Raw genomic sequence first — 26410 nt, forward strand, 5'->3', positions numbered from 1 at the left:
AAAATAATATTTATCCTGACTATTATGAATACAAACCCAATGAGAACCATTCTGTGTGTCTAAATTCATAATAATATTTTTTGTATTCTTGGACAACTTTGTTAATTCATCTCTCATACAGATTACCACGTTATCAATTTTTAGTTTTTTACTATACTGAGCAAGTTCAATATTTGACGTTGTATTCTTTCCAAATTGTTTAAACCATTTATCCATTTATTTATGAGAAAGATACAATCCATTACCCCGTTTAGTTAGTTTAACACCCGCTTGAGCGATAGAGGTAAGCATATCTCCAACCAACAATCTAGCTTTATCAGGTAAGCTTTCAAGTTTTTGAGCAAAATCTACAATTACACCACTTCCACTAATTTGTTTCTCCAACTCCTTGTTATGTCTTTCCAATTATTTTTGAGCTTTTAGTTGTGCCTTCCTTTCGTTAGCAGTTTTTACCGCTGCTGAAATACCACCAGTCAATGCTCCCGCCACACTTAAACCAGCAAATAAAGGAATTAGAAACGGGAGAAATCCTCCTCCTGACTCATCTATTGAATATTTCTTTAACATAGGTTTTGTCATTTTAATTTTAAGTGAACCAGTATCATTTAGTGTTTTTACTTGTGTGTGTGTGTGAGTAAAACATCAATTCTTACAGCTCCTTTTCTTTGAATTGTATTAACATTAATAATACAAGGCTTTTGATTTTGAATACAAGATGTTAATTTATTAAAATTGATTTGATTAACATATACCCCCACCATTTATTTACGAGAAAAAATCGATGTGATATTAATCATAACACCATTATCTGTATTAATCTGTAATTCAGTTTCTTCCAAAAGCAAACAATATACATTAACCTCTTCACTCTCCCCTCTTTCAATGTATAGAGAAGTATCCACTCTATTAGACTTTATAGTTTCTATTTGAGAACTCAGGACAATTGCGTAGATTGTATAAAGTTTTTGAAACGCAACCATATCCAAAATAGGGTCATTATTACCATTGCTTTCACACACCTTTTGGTAAGACTTGTAGGCTTCCGCATAATCATTTTTTTCCCAATCAATTTCCAATCTATCTCGCGGATAAAATGTGCCATCAAGAGAAACCTGTAGTTGTTTCACCTTAGCATTATCACTCAGCGCATTATCCTTATTAGTACTGTCCTCTCCATCTGGTTTTTAAAAAATGAGCCAGAGGTATAGTGGCTTTCCTTGAAGAACACCTAAATTCCAAGTGTAGGTAGTGTGTTCCAGTTTAACGTGTTGACATCTTCTTTTAAGGTATGATACATTTGGCTGGGTCTTTGAGTTAAGTCTTTTATTTAACATCTCTTCCGTTTTAAGATTAGGAGTATATTCACTGATATACCAACACAAATCATTAATAACAAATTTATTATTGTCGCCAAAAGCATTTTCAGCCCCAAAAAGCAACCTATTTACATTATCATTCCTTTGTAGTTGAAATCTAATTTTAAGACCATACAAAACTTTATCATAATCACAAAATCCAAATATACCTTTCAGAGGTACCGCTACATTAAAACTATTCTCTACTTTTGTTTCATCATTATACATTGACTTCCTTTGACTATAACCAGGGTCAGCATTTGTTCCCGTTGACATATCAGGAATAAAACCTTCAACAGCTCCCTTACCCATTCTATCACCAAACGAATATAGTGTATATTTCATCATTTCAGATGTAGCAGAGACATAATCAACCGCTTCAACCTCTTGTGTTCCAATATACAGGCGAACACTATCAAACATTTTCCAGAAGAAATCATTTACCAGTGTAGCATTAGTGTTATTCACAGCCTTAGTGAATTTAAATTTACAAAGCAAGAAACTAACAGCGAGATTCAAGTAAGTTTGTTGATTATTTATTTCAAAACTTTTTGTTCCATTTGAATTCCAGTCTGTTCCTGTTATAGCATTTACCTTAAAATAATCTTCCTTTTTCGTGGAGTTTGAAATGATAATTGTATCATCCAAATCATAGATACTATCAATCGCTTCCAGACTTGTATTTATAAAGCATTAAAATCGTTGAAACCCTGACCCAAGTATTTTAATGATTTTTTTGTCGTTCTTGTGAAGATAGTCGAGTTTTACCTTTTTTAATTTCTTTGATTGCTTGTAATTTATGAGACTCCTTTTGAGCATCTTTTATACCCTTTATAGCACCCGCTACATTTCCCACGGCAGAAGCAGTTGAACCAATTAGGTCTTTATGTTTAAGAATGGTTGAACCAATACCCACAAGAGTATCAATTATCCCATCTCCTTTATTTCTAAATTGATGTCCCACACCCCGTTGTCTCTTTGGTTTATAGTATCCTCTACCAAGAAACATACCTTCACCCTTATAGTATGGTGAAAGGAACATCCCATCCCCTGTAATTACTTTATATTTTCCCAACTCGTGTTTTCTCACAATAACCATTATTTATTTATCAAAAAAACTTCACGAAGGTGAATTCTGATGGATATAATTTCTTCATTGAAGGATATCATACGATTATCTTGGTCGGTTATCCTAAAATTTACTCTGTATATGGTTTTTCCTGACACAGGTAAATATACAAGATTTTTGGGTTCCATATTAAATTTATAACCAATTGGTGTTGAGTATGCGCTGAATGAAAATATTGTATTTGTTTTTATTCCATCGTTACAAGCACCATCAATCAAATCACAATGAATTAATACCGAATTTATACCGGAGGATATTTGAATGACATTATCACTGTAAAACGTCCCATTAGTTTCAATCTTTTTTGAAGAGAAACCCAATAGCTCTCTGAACGAATTTTCAATCGTGAAATCAACTTTATAATTATTTTTAAGTTTAATCGTTGATTTTGAAGTGTGTTTTTGAATATCTATTCCCATATTTTTTGGTTCATCACCTTGTTCTTTCATAAGGCGAGAGACTTCAGAAGATATTTGAGAAATCTCGTAAGCTCCAGGTGAAACGGTTATAGTTTTATATCCACTTCCTGGATTATAACTAAACTTGTTGTTTTTCTCTGTGATATTAAAAAGGGTATTGTAAGTCTCCATTGACAACAAAGAAGCCTCATATGAGTCAAGGGGGTCAAGTTGTAGTGGGTAAGGGAATGAAGCTGTGTAATCGCTCATTGTGAAATTAAAACTAAGAAATGTGCTTCTCATCTTATTTAATATCTAATAAAATATCTTTGTATTGACATTTATTAATTATTTTCATGTTCATCAACTGGTCTAAAATGGCTGAGGCTTCATTAAAACAATTCTTGTTTCCAGCCTTCTTACTACCCAACAGCAATAATAGCCTATTAACTAATTGTGATGGGTCCTTTGGAAGAAAGCTTACACCCGAACCAAGCTTACTTAAAGCATCAATAATATGTTTCTCCTTCTCATTCTTCTTCCTTTTACCAGAAACAGAAACTCTATGATCAAGTGCATTTAGCAACTCAATATATACCCTATCTTCCGCATTTTCCGTATCAAGCGGTTCCTCAAAATAAGGTGAATTAGTGTATCCATCTTTTGTTAGAAGAAACATTAATCTTGGAGTTAATTCAACATTTGGTTGAGTAGAACTTAGGAACACCAATTTATCATTAAATATCAATACCTTTTCTTTCACAAGATAGAACTGTGCTGGTTCTTCTGTTGGAATGAGACCTGCTTTGGTTTTTGAACCCTCCGAATATTCATTGTTTTGAAGAGCTTCCACAACATAATTAGGGGGTTGATTTACCTCCTCAAGTTTCCGAAATAATCCTTCGTCTTCATATTTTAATTCTCTAAGTTCTTGCTCTGTCATTTGACTAAAATCTTTGAGCATTTGAAGTTTTTTCAGAGTAGATTCTACCGTGGGAAATGTAGGTGAAATCGTTTGTTGAGTTTTTAAAAGTGGTTTAAAAATTTTCTCTTGTTTTCTTTAAAAGGCTTCTTCACCAGTTAGTTTCTGTCTCTGTTTCTTCTTTATCTCTTCCTGTTGCTTTACAACTTTTGAAAGCAACTCTTGATGTTCTTTAAACTTTCTTGCTCTTTCTTCGGTATTCATTTTCTGTATTTATTTATTGAAAAATATCATTTAGTATCTCATCTTGTTTCACAACAATATATTTATATTTTCCAATCACGTGTTTCATGTGAGCCTCAAATTCTTTTTTACTACATAACGTAGAGCAATTATCTCTCCAAAAATTATTTACATCTATTGAATTTAACTTAAATAAAACAAGTCAAGTGAATCCACTTGGATTCCGCCCAGGTTGGCACATGGAAATTATGATGTAGCATAATTATCATCTCGGGTCAAGATTTGAAATTATGCCATGGTTTTTGTAAAATTGCTACTAGTATTCACATTATGTTCACATTCATTCACATTCACAGGGTCCTCTGGGTCCTCTGGGCATTTGGGTCCTCTGGGTCATTTTCTGGTCTGGGTCTGGCAAATTTTCATTGACATTTGCCCAGTTTCAACTTTTATTGACCCAGAGCGTCCTCTGGGTCCTCTGGGCATTTGGGTCCTCTGGGTCATTTGGGTCCTCTGGGTCATTTGGGTCCTCTGGGTCATTTGGGTCCTCTGGGTCATTTGGGTCCTCTGGGTCATTTGGGTCCTCTGGGTCATTTGGGTCCTCTGGGTCATTTGGGTCCTCTGGGTCATTTGGGTCCTCTGGGTCATTTGGGTCCTCTGGGTCATTTGGGTCCTCTGGGTCATTTGGGTCCTCTGGGTCATTTGGGTCCTCTGGGTCATTTGGGTCCTCTGGGTCATTTGGGTCCTCTGGGTCATTTGGGTCCTCTGGGTCATTTGGGTCCTCTGGGTCATTTGGGTCCTCTGGGTCATTTGGGTCCTCTGGGTCATTTGGGTCCTCTGGGTCCTCTGGGTCATTTGGGTCCTCTGGGTCATTTGGGTCCTCTGGGTCATTTGGGTCCTCTGGGTCATTTGGGTCCTCTGGGTCATTTGGGTCCTCTGGGTCATTTGGGTCCTCTGGGTCATTTGGGTCCTCTGGGTCATTTGGGTCCTCTGGGTCATTTGGGTCCTCTGGGTCATTTGGGTCCTCTGGGGCATTTGGGTCCTCTGGGTCATTTGGGTCCTCTGGGTCATTTGGGTCCTCTGGGTCATTTGGGTCCTCTGGGTCCTCTGGGTCCTCTGGGTCATTTGGGTCATTTGGGTCCTCTGGGTCATTTGGGTCCTCTGGGTCATTTGGGTCCTCTGGGTCATTTGGGTCCTCTGGGTCATTTGGGTCCTCTGGGTCCTCTGGGTCCTCTGGGTCATTTGGGTCCTCTGGGTCCTCTGGGTCATTTGGGTCCTCTGGGTCATTTGGGTCCTCTGGGTCATTTGGGTCCTCTGGGTCATTTGGGTCCTCTGGGTCCTCTGGGTCCTCTGGGTCATTTGGGTCCTCTGGGTCCTCTGGGTCCTCTGTGTCATTTGGGTCCTCTGGGTCATTTGGGTCCTCTGGGTCATTTGGGTCCTCTGGGTCATTTGGGTCCTCTGGGTCATTTGGGTCCTCTGGGTCATTTGGGTCCCCTGGGTCATTTGGGTCCTCTGGGTCATTTGGGTCCTCTGGGTCATTTGGGTCCTCTGGGTCATTTGGGTCCTCTGGGTCATTTGGGTCCTCTGGGTCATTTGGGTCCTCTGGGTCATTTGGGTCCTCTGGGTCATTTGGGTCCTCTGGGTCATTTGGGTCCTCTGGGTCATTTGGGTCCTCTGGGTCATTTGGGTCCTCTGGGTCATTTGGGTCCTCTGGGTCATTTGGGTCCTCTGGGTCATTTGGGTCCTCTGGGTCCTCTGGGTCATTTGGGTCCTCTGGGTCATTTGGGTCCTCTGGGTCATTTGGGTCCTCTGGGTCATTTGGGTCCTCTGGGTCATTTGGGTCCTCTGGGTCATTTGGGTCCTCTGGGTCATTTGGGTCCTCTGGGTCATTTGGGTCCTCTGGGTCATTTGGGTCCTCTGGGTCATTTGGGTCCTCTGGGTCCTCTGGGTCCTCTGGGTCATTTGGGTCCTCTGGGTCCTCTGGGTCCTCTGGGTCATTTGGGTCCTCTGGGTCATTTGGGTCCTCTGGGTCATTTGGGTCCTCTGGGTCATTTGGGTCCTCTGGGTCATTTGGGTCCTCTGGGTCATTTGGGTCCTCTGGGTCATTTGGGTCCTCTGGGTCATTTGGGTCCTCTGGGTCATTTGGGTCCTCTGGGTCATTTGGGTCCTCTGGGTCATTTGGGTCCTCTGGGTCATTTGGGTCCTCTGGGTCATTTGGGTCCTCTGGGTCATTTGGGTCATTTGGGTCCTCTGGGTCATTTGGGTCCTCTGGGTCATTTGGGTCATTTGGGTCCTCTGGGTCATTTGGGTCCTCTGGGTCATTTGGGTCCTCTGGGTCATTTGGGTCATTTGGGTCCTCTGGGTCATTTGGGTCCTCTGGGTCATTTGGGTCCTCTGGGTCATTTGGGTCCTCTGGGTCATTTGGGTCATTTGGGTCCTCTGGGTCATTTGGGTCCTCTGGGTCATTTGGGTCCTCTGGGTCATTTGGGTCCTCTGGGTCATTTGGGTCCTCTGGGTCATTTGGGTCCTATATTCCTATCCTATAACATATATATCTCCTATAACCTATCCTATAAATATAGATTTGATGACGTCATGTTTACACATCTGAGCGACAGAAATGAGCGACAGAAATGAGCGACAGAAATGAGCGACAGAAATGAGCGACAGAAATGGGTGACAGAAACTAGCTTCACTTTTGAGCGCCCGAAATTCCCAGGCAAACGCTAAAACGCACCAGGTTTACAACCTGTGCGTTAATAAAAGTATTAGCATTGTTTCTTATTGAGCGCCGAGGGAGTTGAAAATATGACTGACTAAGATAAATACAATTACAAGAAGAATGTCTCCCTCTTGTATAGTAGCTATCCATTACTGTTTGGTTTCTCTCATTAACACAATCATCAAAGATGACGAGGTTCTTTTTTGATTTATCTAAATCTTGAGGTGAAGGTATATCATCCGTATTATCACTGAGAATACAAGTTATGGGTTTTGATTTTGATTTCTGTGTATCACAAAATAGTTGTATTATATCCTCAATGTTGTAATCATTTAGTTTGTTTTGAAGTTTAAATAAACCGATAATGTCTTCCTTTTTAAGACCCGCATTAAAACCTTGTGATAGTAGTTGATACTCGGGTTGAAAACTTGACTTCGTAAAAATTATTAAATTATCATAATCTAAAAAGTTGGGGGTAAGGAGCATCTTTAAAAGCAAACAGGTTTTTCCACATCCGCTTGAACCAACTATTAGACATCTCAATGAATTTGGAATGTTTTTATGGTTATTAAATTTTATCTTATTTTCCCAAACGGGTAAAAAAATCATTCATTTATATATTTGGAAAACAAGTCATCTAACTTTTTTTGAGCTATTTTGGAAACTATATATTTTATCCTGAGTTCGGGTTTAATTTCAAAATAATTCATTATTTTATTTATATAGTATCTTGTATTAACATTTCCATTAAAATTATTTTGAATAATAAATATCATTAAACCCTTATACATTTCCTCAATACAAATAGTCTCTTCCCTTGAGAGAAATGGTGTATTATCACCACAATACTTAACATTCATCTCTCTTATTAATCTTGTAAAGTAATTCATTTTTGGTTCTAATTTACAAGAGTTATATATATATGTATATTTTTTATTATCATTAATTAAAATTAAATCACAGAAAATACATTGTTTATATGCACCCTCATTATTAAGCCCAATTCTATCACAAGCCGGACAATTCTCTAATTTATCATATGGAGAGTCTGGAAATTCTAAATATCCTTCAGAACTTATCATATTTATATGGTAAATTTTTACTTAAACTAAACGCAAGTTTATTCATTAATATACACAAAGAATTAAGTTAAGCACCCCTACACAACGAATTAAGGTAAGCACCCCCTAATATATATTCTTTGTGTATATGTATACATTGGCATATATTCTAAGGTATGTGAGATCAAATAATGATTGGTATGACATTAGCAATTATCCATTGATGAAATTGAGTGATCAAAGTGAAAAAAAGTGATTGGTTGAGTCAGTGATCCGATCACGTCGTTCCTACACACGTTATTGACGCAAAGATCGCTAGAGGTCTTCTCAGAACAATGACTGTACGTTAGAAAACATAAACGTCATCCACACTGTCCATGATGGACCTATAGCTCCATACTTAAATTGAGGTGAAAATATGCCTAAAATTCCCAAAAAATTTCACCTTAAATTATTCAGAATAAAATATTGAAAACGGCATGATTGTTATGTTTTTATGTGACCATAATATCACTTCTCCAGAAAATATAGCAATATCATGGGTATATTACACTGTTTTGACGACAACAAACTTGTAATGTGCGAGGTTGTAAAAAAACGGGGGGGGGGTGCTTAACTTAATTCTTTGTGTATAAATACAATGTTTCAAAGCACAAAAGACAAATTTCAATCAATCTCTACTTCGGTGGAAGATATAGAAAAATATGTCAAAGATGTTAAATTGAACAAAGATAAATATGGAAATTTTTGGGTAAAACCAGTTATGGAAAATAACATGAGCCCCTCTATTTCATTTAAAGGAAGAGCTCTAACTATACCTGGAAAGACATCAATTAAAGTAAATCGAACAAAAGTTTCTCCTCTACTCCTGGCAATTTATTCAAAGCTTGAAAAAGTGATCGATCGCGATACTTTGAAAAAGAATGATAAGACCATCAACAATACTCGTGGAGAAATTTGTATTTACTTTAATAATCCAAAGGGTGTAGATCTAAGTAAAATGAATGATGTTAATATTTCTGGTGAAATGTCATTTCGTTCTATGATAGTTGGAGATTATTTAAAGATAACCTTTGATATTAAAAATGTAGAGATTGAATCTGTTAATGAAAGAAAGTATATAGATATTGATGGGAATATTTTTCCTGCTAATTAAATATCAGTCATTACAGCAGTGAAGATTTTTCTATTTTATTGAACTCGGACGATATTGATGATATGTATTTCATTGAACTCAGATGATAGTTATGATGCTAATAGTTTGTGCTCAAATGATAGTTATGAGAGTAGCTTTATTGATGACTCCGAGTATGATTCTGAGTATTCATGTGATAGTTATGACTCAGGTGATTCTGAGTGAAAAAGTGTTTTAGTTTAAGTATAGTTTCATATATAAAAAGCCTGTAAAAAGGCACTTTCTTCGAAGCACAGTTTCTTCTCTTAGTGTTTTACTTTGAGCAGAGTTTCATCTTTAAAAAAGCCTCTAAAAAGGTGTTTTACTTTAAGTATAATTTTGCTATATAAATATGATCAAAGCAACGTATTGCGACGTTTGTGAACAAGAATATAAAGAATACAAAAGACACCTTAAAACTAACAAACACACATTTAATCTACTTCACCTACTAGCTCCTATTCAGAAGGAAACAAAACACTGTTCTGTCTGTCATAAAAATATCCTCAAGAAAGGCTTCGAAATACATCTTAAAACAAATCAACATTTATCAAATTTTATCACAACTAAAAACTCTGATGGCACATTCAAAGGACATATTAAAATAAGAGTCTTTAACTTCAAACCTCCTGAACCAGAGTGTATAGTTGATGCTGTAGAAATAGTTAAGCCTGCTGTTCAAACGTTGATTGAAAAAACACTAAAAGAAATGAAACCACTTAAATTTTATATGGGAGTAAAATTAGAAATGACAAAGGACGAAGGAGTTATAGATACACCATACATGAGAACTGAGCCACACTTTATATCTTCATATCAAGATTTTAAAACATCAGGAGTCTATGATGAACTTATTAAACAAGAGCAAGATGTGGATAATTCAATCGTAGGAAGTGGATTCAATATAGGAAAAATTATTTACATAGACATTCATATTCTTAAATCAGATCCTCTAAAAGCTTCTTCTTACATTGATTTACCCAGTGTTATCAAAAATAGAAAAGCAGTTATCAATTTCAAAAATAAAGACAATAAATGTTTTCTCTGGTCTATTCTAGCACACTTACATCCTCCACATTTTCATGATGAAAGAGCATCTCATTATAAAAAATATGAAAATACAATAAATACGAAAGATCTAAAGTTTCCTATGGCTTTAAATGATATTCCTAATTTTGAAAAGATGAATAGTTTATCAGTTAATGTTTATGGTCAAACAGAAACAAACAGCATTCAGGTTTTAAAGCTTTCTGACAATTGTAAACAAACTCATATTAATCTTCTATATTTTAATTCAGAGGAAAATTCACATTATACATACATCAAAGATATTGCTAAATTAATAAAACCACAAGTATGTAAAAGAACAAATAAAATATATATTTGTTTGCGTTGTCTTAACTTCTTCCATACACAAGAAAGATTAGATAAACATTCAAATTATTGTGGTGAACATAAATCAACGGTAATCAATATGCCTAAAGAAGGCTCAAATATCACATTCAAAGATGAAAAGAACACAATCAAACATCCATTTGTAATATATGCTGATTTTGAAAATATTCTAGAAAAAATTAATACTGCTTCTCCAGATCCAAAAGAATCATACACAAATAAATATCAAAAACATACTCCTTGTGGTTTTTGTTATTTTCTCAAATCATCTGTTTGTGATCAATATAACAAGTTAGAGGTGTATAGAGGCTCAAATACCCCAGAGGAGTTTGTGAAACGACTAGAAAAAGACTGTGTTCGATTAACCAAGATAATGAGAGAAACCAATAAACCAATGTCCTTGACGAGTGAAGAAAAAAGGGAATTTAGAAAAAACAATGTCTGTCATATTTGTGAGGAAAAAATTGATAAAGACCTAAAGGTTAGAGATCATTGTCATCTCACTGGTAAATATAGAGGTGCGGCTCATCAAAGTTGTAATATTAATTATAAACTCCCCTCTTTCATTCCTGTCTTTCTTCATAACAACACTCATTATGATACACATCTATTTATTAATGAACTGTCAAAGACATCTGGACACATTTCAGCAATTCCTAACACGGATCAGAAATACATTTCATTCACAAAAACAATTCACACATCTCCTATTACTCATATCAGATTTCTTGATACATTTAAATTCATGGCAAGTCCATTGGCTAACTTGGTTCAAAATCTAAAAGAGTTTCCATGTCTTTCGAGTATTTTTTAGATCAAGATTTACTAACACAAAAGGGAATTTACCCCTATGACTTTATGGACTCATTTTAGTCCTTGAGCCAACCGGCCATTTTTTGAAATGAATGCTCCGGCGGGGGGAGTAATTCTCATTATGATTTTCCATCAGACCAATGTCTCAAGTGTCAGAAAAGGTGTGATGGACATCTGAGAACGGTAGCTTAGTGCCAGGATGGACGCCATCTTTGAAACCACCCAGCTCGAAAATGCCCATTTGGTGGGGTACATTGTTGCACGTGTATCTGGACTTCTATACTAGCTATCGATGTGCGGTTGATGACTAAATATACGTCCGATGTGTACCGTCTAAATAAAAAATAATATGAAGCATTTTGTTTTAGATTAATTATTATAAAAATCAATTATCGAAAAAAAATCATATATTTTTCAATATTTTATTATTAGACTTGTACTTTTTTTAGTGAAACAACACTGGTATGATTTTCCAAATTATGCATTGTGCTACAACGTTTATCTGTCTATAAAAATAACTCAAAAACTAAAACATATCATCCACCACGAGTGTACACAAAAAATATATGAAAAGGCATGCACTTTCCACAAACCGAAACTATGTCAGTTGGAATTTCCCGCCGATAATCAACCCACAGAACCCAGTGCCGAAAGTGACGTCAGTCTATTCTATATCTATATTCTATATTCTATATCTCAGTCTGAGATTTGTTGCGGTGACCTGATTAATTTCTGAGGGGGGGGGGGGGGGGGGGGGGTGGGTGGCTTAAGAACTAAAAGTGAACATGTTAGATGGCGCCACATACAACTCTATTATAGAGTTGTATTGTGGCGCCATCTAACATGTTCACTGACTTGGATGAGTATGTCTATGTAAGCTGGCGAGCTTTTCGGATATCGGAGTAATCTAACGTCAGTCTTTTTGTTCTTTCAGCTGAGATGGCCGGTGTCAAGGGGAAACGGGCGAAGATTGAACCTGAGTCCGGAACGTGCATCCTGTGCAGCAAGAAGTCGCCACTCTCTGAACTAAGCAAGGCAGCGGGAAACAGTTCTTGGAAGACATTGTGTGACACAGCCGCAGTTAGAAACTTTTATCCAATTCTAAAGCTAGTCCAAGAAGGCGCAGTTGAACTTCCTAATATTCCAATATTATACCATAGGGCTTGTAGATCAGACTTCACTCACAAAAACCACCTAGCTACTTTGACCAATGCAGCTAGAAGTTCTTCAGTTGATACTGGCGATGCGGTGCGACGGCGATCATCACGGGAAGAGACAGGATCAACTTCAACGGTCTACGATGATAAATGCATTTTTTGCCAGCGTGCTTCAAAATTCATAAAAGGCAGTCATACCCGTGAAACAGTTGTCTTGGCTGTTGAACTTCGAGCGGATAAGACAATAAGAGATGCTGCGACAGCTCGCAATGATGAGAGAGTTTTGGCATTGACTACACGAGATATGGTTGCAGCTGAGGCTCACTACCACTTCTCCTGCTATAGAAACTACACACGGCCCCAAAAACCTCAAGTAGAAACTGACATTGAAGATAATATCGAGAAAAAAGAAATGATACGATGTATATTCAATTTCATTCGCACTGACTTGTTCTTGAACCCGAGGATTGTTCCAATAGTTGATGTTGCAACAGATATCCTGTCTTCAGATACATTTTCAGTTGATGTTCGTGACTCCATCAAGAAGAATCTGCAGCGCACATTACAAAGAGAGTTTGGAGAATCGCTCATCTTCTTCAATGTGAAACACTGTGTATACTTGATGCCCGATAATCTGACAAAGCGAGAGATTGCTGCAGAGTGCGTAAACCTGAAAGCAGAAGTGAAAGCATTTGAACGAACGGACGGTGAAAGTAACATTGTGCGTGCAGCTACTTCACTGCGACACCAGATCAAAGATGCTCATTACAATGAACGTTGGCCGCCTCAGCCAGCAGAACTCACTTCAGATTACGTGAAGATACCAGATTCTCTTCGTGTATTTCTGCATACTTTGATTTGCGGGAGTGGGGGTAGCTCTGCGCGTGCCGACACACTGGTATGGTCGATGGCTCAAGATATCATCAATGCTGTACACCGGGGTACCATCAGAACATCGAAGCATGTCCTACTTCCGTGGGTCATGAAAACGCTCACCGGTAATACAGAGGTCATCAGAATATTGAATCGACTCGGGCACGGATGTTCGTACACAGTTCTGGAAGAAATCGAGACAGCGCTATGCATAGACAAATTAGCAAGTGTGGAGAAAGATACAGTACCACTTCCGTCACATGTGCACCCTTTGGTCCCGACTGTATTAGCATTCGATAACATCGACAGGCTAGAGGAATCGCTGAGTGGTGGCGGAACATCGCATCGCGTCAACGGTATCATCGTCCAACCGAAGTCGCAGTCGTGTTTGCCGCCCCAACCTCCATCGGCAGTATCCAAAGCAGATAAGAAGCGATCTATCCCGTCATCCAGCGATTTAGTTCCAATATACAGCGGTGGGAAACGAGAGGGCCCACCTGCAATCAAGCCTGCAGATCTTTCTGACACTCTTGCAGGCGCAACATCCCTTGCGCAGCGCCGAAATCACGTATGGATTATGACTCGCATGCTGGAACCATGCGACCAGACAATCAGTTCGTGGACTGGTTTCAACATCATGACTAGAGATCGTGTTCAGGTGACGGAAGATGTAGTTGGCTACCTGCCGACTATAAACGCGCCTGCCACAGATATGGCAACAGTGCAAGAAATCCTCAGAGAAGCTCTGAACACCATGTCATCACTTCAGCTTGAGCGTATACCGGTGGTGCTAGACCAGGCACTATTTGCTAAGGCGACCGAAATAGCATGGAAAGATGTCGATCGATATGGAAGAATCGTGCTCATGATGGGGAACTTCCATACCATCTGTAACTTCATGTCGAGCATTGGGAAAATGTTTGGAGATGCAGGCCTTCGGGATGTAGCTGTTGAGTCAGGAGTAATCGCTGAAGGTTCCATCAACAGGGTTCTGGAAGGCAAGCAATACAACCGTGCTGTGCGACTCCACAAGTTGATGTACGAGGCACTAATGCGCATCATTTGGAAGGGCTTCCAGGTGTGGATAGAAAGCAATCATCCTGACAAGGAACCCCAGATTCGAAGCACTGACCTCAAAATTCGCAGCATCAAGGAGGATGTTTGCCACGAGACTCTCGCTGCTGCTCTCGATGATGATTCATGTGTACAGAGCTTTGACATGTTCGCGAAATACCTACATTTTCTGCGAACCAAACATGGAGACCTGGCTCGCTTCTGGATGATGTATATTGATATGGTAGAGACCCTGCTGGGGTTGATTCGTGCGGATAGAGAAGGCGACTGGATGCTTCACTTGGCTTGTGTCAGAAGAGTGATCCCTTGATGTTTCGCAATGAGCAAGGTGAACTATGCTAGATATCTACCAGTGTACTATGCACAGATGACGCAACTCCATGAAACATGCCCCGAGTTGTACAGGCATTTCAATCAAGGCTACTTCTCCGTACAGCTTAGACCAGGGAATCCATTTGCCAGAATCGCTGTTGATCAGACAACAGAAGAAACAGTAAACAAAGATACGCAAACAGCTGGAGGAACACGAGGTTTTAGTCTTCGACAAGGGGCTGTGTCACGATACTATCTAACTGCAGAAAATCGGGCTACTGCACTGAGGCAACTACGAGAAACTATCCTTGTGAATGGCAGCAACACATCTCACGCCAAGCACCCTGACTTGTCTACTTCTCGCATCAAACGTGATGAGTCTGGCGTCACAGCTATCTGTGATCTACTGGAAAATGACTGGACCAATCCATTCGCCGATGATCCGTCATGTCTTCTCAGTATATCTACCGGAGCGGCTGCGAGGGAGGACGTTTATAATGACCTACTCAACACCGTGCAAAAGGGGGAAGCGGCGTATCAAAGCTTCCAGAAACGTCTTGAAGAGGGAACAGGCTTTCATGACACATTGAACAAGCTAAACTTGAAGACCTTTGGTAAGATCAAGCAGAAAGTTGTGAAGGGCACAAACAAGGAGATCGTCCTGAGAGCTGACAGACAACTGTTTGCCACCATGATACTCATCGCCAAGACAAGGAACCTCGACATGCAACTTGTCCTTTGTCACCCACTAGGGCCGTTACCATGGTCTTTGGCAAACGTTGATGGGTCAATGAAAAAAACGAACAAAGCTGCACTTGCGAAACACATGGAAGGTCTTGTGGAACCAGCCGAGAACGTTGACAAGCGAAGTGCAACAATAATTGATGCGATGGCTCTCATACAAAAGATGCATGGCGAGAACGACACGTTCGAAGAACTATCTGACCGCATCCTTGCTGCAGCGCTTCACGCTGGTCAAGGCAGTGAGCGCATCGATGTTGTCTTTGACACATACACAGAAGAATCCATCAAAGCAGCTGAGCGTGTGAACCGCGGTTCAAATGAAGGCATCAGTTTCAGCGAGATCAGACCCGCACACAAAATCATGAACTGGCAGCGTCTCCTTGCTTGCAGCCAGACAAAGGAGAAACTGGTTGTGTTTCTGGCGGAGTCGTGGAAACATGAAACAAATCGCGAAAAGCTAGGCAACAGAACACTGTATGTCACCTGTGGTGAAAAATGTCTGGTACTGACCCGCGATAGGTGGAAGTTGGTGCAAGCACTCGAATGTAGCCACGAGGAAGCAGACACGCGTATGTTTCTCCACGCAAAGCACGCCGCTACCCACTACAAGACGATCATCTTAGTGGCAGATGACACCGACGTTCTGATCATCAGTCTTCATCTCAGCAGAACCACCGATAGTCAGCTCTTCATCAGACGAGGAACAAAGGTTCGAGTCAGAATGATCGACGTTGGAAAGTTGGCTGCGGTATTGGGGTCTGGAGTTTGCAGTGCATTGCCAGGGCTTCATGCATGGAGCGGGTGTGACACTGTGAGTGCTCTGGCTAGCCAATGAAAGATAAAGGCTTTGAAGCTTGTGCAAGCGAATGAGCTGTATCTTCAAGCATTCACAGATCTGGGATCTTCGTGGAATGTACCAACAGACGTCTTCAATAGCATTCAGGCCTTCACGTGTCAGCTGTATGCCAAGAACACGAAGATCGTCGGTGTTAATTCGCTCCGTTATCACATGTTCTGTGCAAAGAAGGGCCAGATCGAATCTGGACAATTGCCGCCTTGTGAAGACTCCTTGATGCAGCATACGCTTAGGGCCAACTATCAGGCGGCTATCTGGCGACGCAGCCTTGAAAACCTACCAGACGTCCCAACACCATCAGCAGGACATGGTTGGGAACTCGATGATGGCGGTTCGCTCACAATCCGATGGATGGCGGGTCTACCAGCTCCAGATGTCGTCTTGAATCTCATCTCATGCACATGCAGAAGGACGTGTCGACCGTCAGATTGCTCCTGCATACTGAATGGGTTGAAGTGCACTGTTGTGTGTAAGCTGCAGGGATGCTCCAACATGGTGCAGGATGATGCTATCGTGGCTCAGGATGCCAATGACTCTGATGGCGACTCTGATGATTAACTTTGTGTGCACTGTATATTGTATAGCATATGTTGTTCTCTATTATAATGCAGGCCAAATTGCCTGAAAATCTTTATAGACAGATAAACGGTTTAGCAAAATGTATAATTTGGAAGATCATACCGGTGTTATTTGACTAAAACATGACATGTTCAATGATACCTCCGCTTGCTTATTAGGAATATACATCGTATGGTGTTAAAATCAGCTCCATACGTCTTTCCAAACTCTAGTAATGAATAATTAATATAATTGGCGGCCATTTTGAAATCCAAGATGGCCACCAAAGTGCAGATTTCCTATGTAACAATTTCCGCCTGCTTATTAGATATCGTATGGTGTTAAAATCCTCTCCGTACGACATTCCTAACTTGCGTTATCGTCAGAATAGATAATGCCAGCAGCAGCCTGTCATTTTATGCCTCTTTACATTTATTTGTTGTAAACTCGTGGTGGATGATATGTTTTAGTTTTTGAGTTATTTTTATAGACAGATAAACGGTGTAGCACAATGCATAATTTGGAAAATCATACCAGTGTTGTTTCACTAAAAAAAGTACAAGTCTAATAATAAAATATTGAAAAATATATGATTTTTTTTCGATAATTGATTTTTATAATAATTAATCTAAAACAAAATGCTTCATATTATTTTTTATTTAGACGGTACACATCGGACGTATATTTAGTCGTCAACCGCACATCGATAGCTAGTATAGAAGTCCAGATACACGTGCAACAATGTACCCCACCAAATGGGCATTTTCGAGCTGGGTGGTTTCAAAGATGGCGTCCATCCGGGCACTAAGCTACCGTTCTCAGATGTCCATCACACCTTTTCTGACACTTGAGACATTGGTCTAATGGAAAATCATAATGAGAATTACTCCCCCCCCGCCGGAGCATTACTTTTGGTCTGGCTCAAGGACTATTTGAGAGATTCAATGAAACACAACTTCCTTTAAAAGAAAATTTCTTTAACAAATTAAACAACAGTCATATATCTGATAAAGATTATGTACATGCACAAAATGTTTGGGAAAAATATAATATCAAGAATCTTGGTGAGTATCACGATTTGTATCTCAAAACTGATGTGCTTTTATTGGCAGATGTATTTGAAGCCTTTAGATCTGTTTGTCGCACTGGATATGGATTGGATCCTGCTCACTATGACACAGCACCTGGATTGGCTTGGAGCGCGATGTTGAAAATGACAAAACACGCTTTGGATTTGATAACCGATGTTGATATGCTTTTGATGATTGAAAAGGCAAAAAGAGGTGGAATTTCACAAGTCTGCTCGAGCAGATACGCAAAAGCAAATAACAAATATCTTCCAAATTATGATTCAACGAAAGAGAGTTCTTACTTGATGTACTATGACACGAACAACCTGTATGGCTGGGCAATGTCTCAGGCTCTTCCTTATGGAAAACCTAGATAGGTAAAGGAAAAAGACTACAAAAAGGTTTTACAAGATATATGTATCTCTACACAAAAAGAATTGGATGAAGAAAAAGTTGGTTATTATTTTGAAGTTGATTTGAAATATCCAGAGGAACTCCATAACCTACACAAAGATCTCCCATTTGCTTGTGAGAAAGAAAGTCCAAAGAAAGAATGGTTGAGTGATTATCAACGATTGTTTGATATCGGTGAATCAACAGAAAAATTACTTACTACATTATATTGTTGCAGATATGAGGACTGTATTTTTTTGATTGTGTGTATTATTATTATTGGTTTAGTCTGTGCCTTCTTGCCTCCAGTCTGTTGTATAAAGGTCAAAGGGCGTCCCGGTAGTTAATTCCATAAAGCATCCATTGAAGGACACTATAATACCCTTGTTCAGTAGCTTATATCCTTATTATGTGTTTTAGGGTAAGGCCTTGTCTTCCATTAAAATGACACTCCATTGCACCAAGTGAAAAAGATAGATTCCCTTGATCCTTCATTCCCATTCCCAAAAACTTCCATTTCCCCTTTCGTCATGGCCAAGCCTCAATTTGGCAATTAAATCCCCTCCAAAGCCGCCATTGAACATGTGCTCGGGTTGGGGAAGAAAGGCGTGCCCGCCCGTCGTCATCAAGGGCGGAGCCAGTGGGTCGCGCGACCAACCAGGGCCGAGGTGAGCACACCGATGGGCGTGTCCTGAAGGCCGGCGGCTTAATCGCCGGCGGCGTTATAAAAGCGCGCGCGCAAGAGTGACCAGGGTGGAGTTGTAAGGTCGTCAAAGAGAGCTGCATAGAGAGGTCCATGGCAAAAGGAGGTCCATGACAAGAGCAGAGCAGAGCTGAGTTGTGTGGTTGCGTTGTGGTCGTCAGTGGTTGCGTTGGTTGCGTTGAGTTGTCGGTGGTGAGGAGTGATTGGACCAAGAGAACATAGAGAACATCCAAGGAGAGGACATCCCAGAACGCACAAAGCCTGTTGTAATCCTGAAAAAGCACGCGACGTCCACAGCAGCAGCAGCAGCGGCGGCCACAGCAGCAACAACACTCAACAGCCGCTTGGGGCCTGGACGGCGGTTTTGAGCAGGGCCGCGAAGGAACGGCGGCTGCTAAACACGCCGATCGTGCTGCACAATACAACTCCAAGCCATCCACCTCCGCCATTCCTATCATCATTCCCCGTGTGAGTCGTCTTCGTTTGTTCTGTCCTGGGTATTAATTAAGTCTGTTTCGATAAGCTAGCGATTTTCACTGTGTCTCTGAAAGCTTCTGTATATTATTTTATTACCTTTCCTTCTCCTTGGTTTCTTTGAGCCTGTAAATAGTAATAAATAGTAATCGTATTTCAAACCTTTTTTTGCCTTCGTCTTCCTCTTCTTCACATCCGTGTCGTCTTTGTCTTTTCCCTCATTGAATATCTGTGGCGCGATACGGCCAACGTTCGAGTGAATCGGGGAAACTGTTAGGTCGCGGTGCCTCTGCTCGGCAAACATACCATCCTTAACCGCGGACCGTAACAATATAACAAGAAAAATTATGTTCTACACCAAAGAAATTTGCTACAATATTTATCAAAAGGTCTAAGAGTAGAGAAGATCCACAGGGGTCTAAAGTTCAATCAAAGTCATTGGCTAAAGGAGTACATTGATTTTAATACACAAAGAAGAACAGAGTCAAAAACAGATTTTGAAAAAGACTTTTATAAATTGATGAATAATGCGGTCTTTGGTAAGTCCATGGAGAACGTGAGGAAAAGACAAAATATCAGACTGGCAACATCTTGGGAACAAGCATCAAAATTAATTAATAGACCGAGTTTTACTAGATTTGAGGTCTTTACTGAGAACTTTTCTGCGATCCATTTGATTAAAGAGAGTATTGAAATGGACAAACCTATTTATATTGGAACATCAATTCTTGATTTATCAAAGTCATTAATGTATGATTACTTTTATAATAACTTGAGGAAGAAATATCAAAATGATGTTAATCTACTTTATATGGATACAGATAGTTTTATTTTGAAAATTAATACTGATGATGTTTATTCAGACATGAAAAGGGACATTAATATCTATGACATGAGTAATTATAGTCCAGAGAGTGAGTTGTTCTCCTCTTAAAAATAAAAAGGTGATTGGAAAGTTCAAGGATGAATTAGGAGGAAATGTTATGAGTGAATTTGTGGGATTGAGGTCAAAGGCCTATGCTTATAAATACATTGTGAATAACGTTGAAAAGACTGATAAGAAGTTAAAAGGTATAAAGAAAAATGTTATTAAAGAAACAATAAACTTTAAGGATTATTATAACTGTTTAACAACAAAGAAAGAAGAGTTTAGAAAGATTAATGGAATAAGAAGTTATAAACATCAATTATATACAGAAGAAATAAATAAGAAAGCATTGGGAGCTTTTGATGATGAGAGGTTTATTTTAGAAAATGGAATTGATAGTCTCCCTTATGGTTATATAAGTAATAAGATAAATAAGTGATACGATATATATATGTGATAAGATATAAGTGATAAGATATATATAAGTGATAAGCTAAAAAGGGGGTTAGGAATTTTAACACGCTACCGCCACCTTTTTTACTATAATATAAATGATCGAACCAAGTATTAACCAGACTAAAGAGTGGAGGTGTAATCAACCTTGGTATATAAATGGAAAACATAACGAATGTGAGAAATATCAAATAGGTATAATTTAAGAGGCAACTGATAAAAAGGTTCACAAAACAAATAAGAGAATTAATTTAAATACTGGTGAGTTGGGTAAAAAAGATGGAAATATTTTTGAGTGGACGGAAAACTTTGATGGTTGTCAGGAAAATATATACTATAATTTTAAAATGGTGTGTGGCACAGGAGGAGGTCAAACAAGAATATTGAGGGAGGTTTACCATTTTATCTTAGCTCAGTTAAAATATCTTGAAAAAGAACCAAACTCAAACCTCTTCTTTAATAATATATTAGATGGTAATGGAAGTTGGAGGCGAATGAAATTATTTCCTACACATAAACAAATATTTGTAGGATCATTGTTTCAGTGGTCTACTAAACAACAATGATCATTGATAGTAAGAATAAAAGGCCCAGAAGACCAAGGGGGAAGGAATAGAGGAGTTAAGGGGAAATGAAGAAAAGTGATGGTGAGAGGAAAGTTTACATGTAAGTGAATGGAGATTTGGGGCTGTCCCAGGAACAACATTTTTCATCTACTCACGGCCATATTGCAAGTGTCCCCCCCCCCCCCCCCCCCGGCGGCAACAATGGCCTGCACGCTTTGATGGTTTAGGCATCCTCTCTGCATTTGTTCACCAACCCAAAGTAAATCCTGCTGTGGCTCCGGTTATTCAGCCACTATGCCGCATTCCCCTTGCCTTGTGGGACCAGGTCACGACTAAATTGAATGTCCTCTTGGAGACTGGCATAATATAGCCTATCAATGCATCCCCCTGGATTTCCAACCTCGTTATAGCAAATAAAAAGTCCAGGGGACATAGAGTTTGTGTAGACTTGCGTGCGGTGAACATAGCAATTATTCCCGACAAATATCTGCTTCCAACAGCTGAAGACCTGTTTCTACGGCTCTACGGTCTTTTGGAAGTTGGACTTACGCCAAGGTTATCGCCAAATTCCCCTTGCTTCAGACAGGAGGGACCTTACAGCTTTTGTGACTCACACCAGAGTTTTTTGTTTCACCCATATGCCATTTGGCTTATGCTACACACCCAGCTGTTTTTAAAAGATTACATCATCCATCTTTGCTGGCATCCCGGGCATGTCCTTCTACTTAAATGACAAAGTGGTACATGGTCCTAACACCTCAGCACATGATGAACGCTTGGTCCAAGTGCTCCAGAAACTTGCTCAGCACAACTTAACACTGAATGGCAACAAATGTGTTTTTGGGGTACCCGAAATAGAGTTTGTGGGATTTAAGATGTCACCTCACGGGATTTCCCCTCTCCAGTCCAATGTGGAAGTGATTCACCGCATCCCTGAGCCTCGGTCTGTTTCTCAGCTGGCCACCTTTCTGGACATGGCACCCTACGACATCCGGTTCTTGCCACAGTACTCAGCCATCACTGCACCATTATGTCAGCTTCTTCGGAAGGAAGCCTCCTGGAATTGGACCCCATCCTGTCAAGCAGCCATAAACAGGTTGAAAGCTCAGCTCACTACAGCCCCTCTTCTTGCTCATTTTGACATCAACAGTGACACATTGGTCACCTGTGATGCTTCAGCCACGGCGTTGGGGGCTATTTTGTCCCAGGTGCAGGGTGGTGTGGAGAAACCCATCGCTTTTGCATCCAGTGCCTTGAGTCCCATGGAGCAAAAATATTCCATGGGAGAGAGAGAAAGGTATTGGCCGGCATATTGGCATGCAAATGCTGGCATCTGTACCTGCATGGTCAGCCCTTTACACTCTGAACAGATCACCAGGCAATCACGGCTTTGATGTCCACCTCAGGCACAAGACACAAGCCACTCTGATTGTACTGGTGGTCGGACCGACTCCAGCAGTACAATTTCCAGCTTCAGTCCACACCTGGATCTCACAATACCGTGGCAGACCACTTATCCAGATCAGTTATGGATGCTCACACTTGTTCTGAACCAGAAGACACAGAGCAGGATCGACAGACTTGGCATTTAATATGGATTTTTTTTTTTTTGCCTGACTTGGGTTTACTTTCTTAACTCAGTATATCAATCTGGTGAGTTTCTTTTACACTTTGGTGATTTATTTGTTAAAAGAACCATGTCACTGATTGTCTGTCGCAGCAAGAAGTCAACAACAGGATTATATCACAGGTGGCGTGGCAAAATTTACGGACAGGTGCATTTGATGATTAGCTTCACAGTCGGGCATACAAGGGTTGTTGCGTTCTGTATTAGTGGAAAACAACTGCTGCACTTCTCCAAAAGTTATTTCCGCTTCCTCTGGAGATGGTCCGTCAACTCGACAATGCTGTTTGTCATGGAGTGGTGGCTTTACGAAATTACAGAATGAAACAGCGTGCTATTGCTTGGCAGTATGGCATCACTCAAGGTCAGGTGTCAAAGATCCTGAAACGAAATGCTCAGAGGGGTGTCCCTACTCCAATACCGAGGCCAGGATGTCCCCGCAGAACCACAAGGAGGGATGATCGCCAGCTGCAACGGTTAGTCCTCAATGGCCGTACCAAGTCAGCTAATCGGCTTAGGGCTGAGTCGCAGCAACTGACAAATGTGCCTGTATCCAGAAGGCTAGTCAACCAACGACTGATTCAAGCAGGCTATCGTGCCAGGCGTCCCCTGAGAAAGCCACGCCTGACCAGACAACACCGCCAGCGCCGATTGCAGTGGGCCAGAGAGCACCGTCAATGGCAGCCAGGACACTGGAATCATGTGATCTTCAGTGACGAGTCTATATTTCTGGTCTATCGTCAAGATGGCCGCGTCCAAGTGCGCAGACATGTGCATGAAGCCTACAACAAAGATTGTATAGTGCCAAGAGTCCAAGCTGGAGGTTGTGGGGTGACCGTTTGGGCTGCTTTTCATGCAGGGGGCAAAACTGACCTGGTTGTTCTGAATGGAAACCTGAACCAGTTCAAGTCCAGGGCCATTCTGGAAGAAACATTGCTTCCATTTGCTCGTGCAGCCTTTCGAGGAAACTTTGTCTTCCAAGATGACAATGCATGGCCTCATCGTGCTCGCAGGATCCAACACTTTCTTGCTGACCGTGGTGTTGAGCATATGGAGTGGCCTGCCATGTCCCCAGATATGAATCCGATAGAGAACTTGTGGGCAGAATTAACGTGTCAAATCGACCACTTGGACCAGCAGCCGACCTCTGTGCGTGAATTGCAGCAGGCTATTGTGACTGCATGGCAAGCGATTCCTGTCCAAACCTTGGCAAATCTCGTGAACAGCATGCCTCGACGTGCACGTGCTCTCCTGAATGCTTGTGGGGGTTACACGAAGTACTGAACTGTAATTTTACTGTCCGTAATCCCAGTCATAATTTAACTTTTGTTTTTGTTGAAATTTTTTTTGGCTAATGTGCAAAATAAAGAGATACTTCTGGAAAATGTACAGAAGTTTAACACAGTACTGTCCATGAATTGAGTTCGATATCAGTTTACATCACTTTCAAGGATCAATTTATTTGTTTCGAAATGTCAAATGTGGTTTTTGTTTCTTTTAAAGGTCACATTAACAAAATCTAGAATAATTTCAACATAATTCCAATGAACTTTTGGTTCTAAGACATCTTGAAAAGTAAGTTCACCCCAACAAAAAAAATATTCCATATTAAATGCCAAGTCTTTAATACAACTGTTGCATGGACCCCGACATGATGTGGTATCCCTTCCGGAGCTTGAGCGGGCATCTAAGGAGGACTCTCTTCTCGGTACCCTGCGTTCCTATATTACAGAGCGATGGCTGGCCAGAGTAGCAGACGATCTGATACCGTTTTCTCCGGTGAAAGACGAGCTATCCTGTTGGAACGATCTTTGTGTGGCGCGAGAACGCTGCACAGTGGTGCCAAGTATGCTGCGAGCAAAAGTGTTGAGTGTGGCTCAGGAGGGTCACTTGGGCGTGGTTAAGGTAAAGCAACGTTGCCGTGAACTGGTGTGGTGGCCCAGCATCGACCTTGACATTGAAACATTGGTAAAGCATGGTATGGCTTGTTTCATCAGTGGCAAAGCTGGCAGCCCATATCCCCTCCATTGCAGCCAGTTCTCTGGCTGTCTTACCCCTGGGAACACCTACAACTAGACATTTGTGGAGAAATTTGTGGTGTCCCTCACCATCAGTGCTATCTGGTGGTCACATACAATTTACATTCAAAGTGGCTTGAGGTTGTTCCTGTGGGATCAGTTACCTCCAAGAACATTATCCACATCCTGGACACACTGCTAGCTCATTGTGGGGTGTCACAGGTCATTACCAGAGATAATGGCCCACGGTTCATTTCAGCTGAGTTCACCACGTATCTTAGCGTCAATGGAATTAAACATATCCGCACGGCCGTGTACCACCCACAGGCCAATGGAGGGGTGAAAAGGTTTAACCAAACCCTCAAGAATGGAATTCGAGCACACCGAGCTCAAGGTTGTGCGTTTAAAACAGCCCTACGAAAGACCCTCATGCACTACAGGGCAATTAAGCACACCACCACATGTGCCTCACCAGCAATGTTAATGACATAATGTGAGTTATTGCTGCTGACGCACAGGCTTCGACCCATTGGGGTCTTGCTTCTCCTCACCTACTGCCAGCATTGCTGTACAGCTGAGCTAGCAGCACATGAAGCAACACTTTGACGGAGTGCACAGATCAAGGCTACGTGCGATACAGGTTCATGATTGGGTCAGAGTTAAATATCATCATCGGAAAAAAAACATGCAATCATTCTGGTCCTCCACACCTCTTGTGAGCAGACAGCTTGGACCAGTGAATTTCCAGCTTCAGGATGGGTCTCGGTGGCACGCCAGCAGACGAGGGAAAGTGGCTGCCCCTGTGACCCAGCCTTCCAGCCAGGTGGGAGTTGGTATGTGCCCCACCAATACAGGTGATACGGCTGATATAGAAGAAGGACTTGAACCTGTGGGGGCACTGCAACGACCTCAGAAAGCCCGCCAGTACCACAGTCGTTTTCAGGATTTTGTGACCTCATTCCATACCTGCACTTTGTGGGAGAGGGGAGAAAATGTTGTGTTCTTTCTTACGTGCTTGATTATTTCCGAGTTTGCGGTTGTTGTTGTTGTTGTTGTTGGTGAATTTCCAGATGTTTAGGGATTGATGGGAAGGGATGATGATTTAAGCAGAACGGGATTGTGGGAGAGATGACCGGTACGCCATCTTGACGGTGTCGGAGATATGCTGGTGGATCCGTGCCTCGAATAAATCCTCATTCATCATGATCAGTGCCATTGTTTAGCATTTATTGAGTGACGCAGCACGACCCATGTGTGTGAATGGAGTGAGATTGACTGTGGTGTAGATCGTGTGAATAAATGGTGTGCGTGAGATTGTGAGACGATCAGTGTGTGTAAATTGTGTGTGCTTGTTTCCGATGCAGCTTGTAAGTGTGCATGGTTTGGGGGATGTATGATGGTGCGAGAGTGGGTGTGGTGAAAGATACGTGGCTGCGTGTATGCGTGTGACGTCTG

General features: G+C 40.8%; 1 protein-coding gene across 1 annotated transcript in view; it reads left to right on the forward strand.

Moving 5' to 3' along the window:
• LOC137418011 (E3 ubiquitin/ISG15 ligase TRIM25) overlaps window positions 1-26410 on the forward strand; it is a 239932-nt gene that overhangs the window by 89125 nt on the left and 124397 nt on the right. The window lies entirely within an intron of this gene.

The sequence above is a fragment of the Myxine glutinosa genome, chromosome 1 (genome assembly GCF_964187855.1).
Source record: "Myxine glutinosa chromosome 1, kmMyxGlut1.1, whole genome shotgun sequence".
NCBI lineage: Eukaryota > Metazoa > Chordata > Myxini > Myxiniformes > Myxinidae > Myxine > Myxine glutinosa.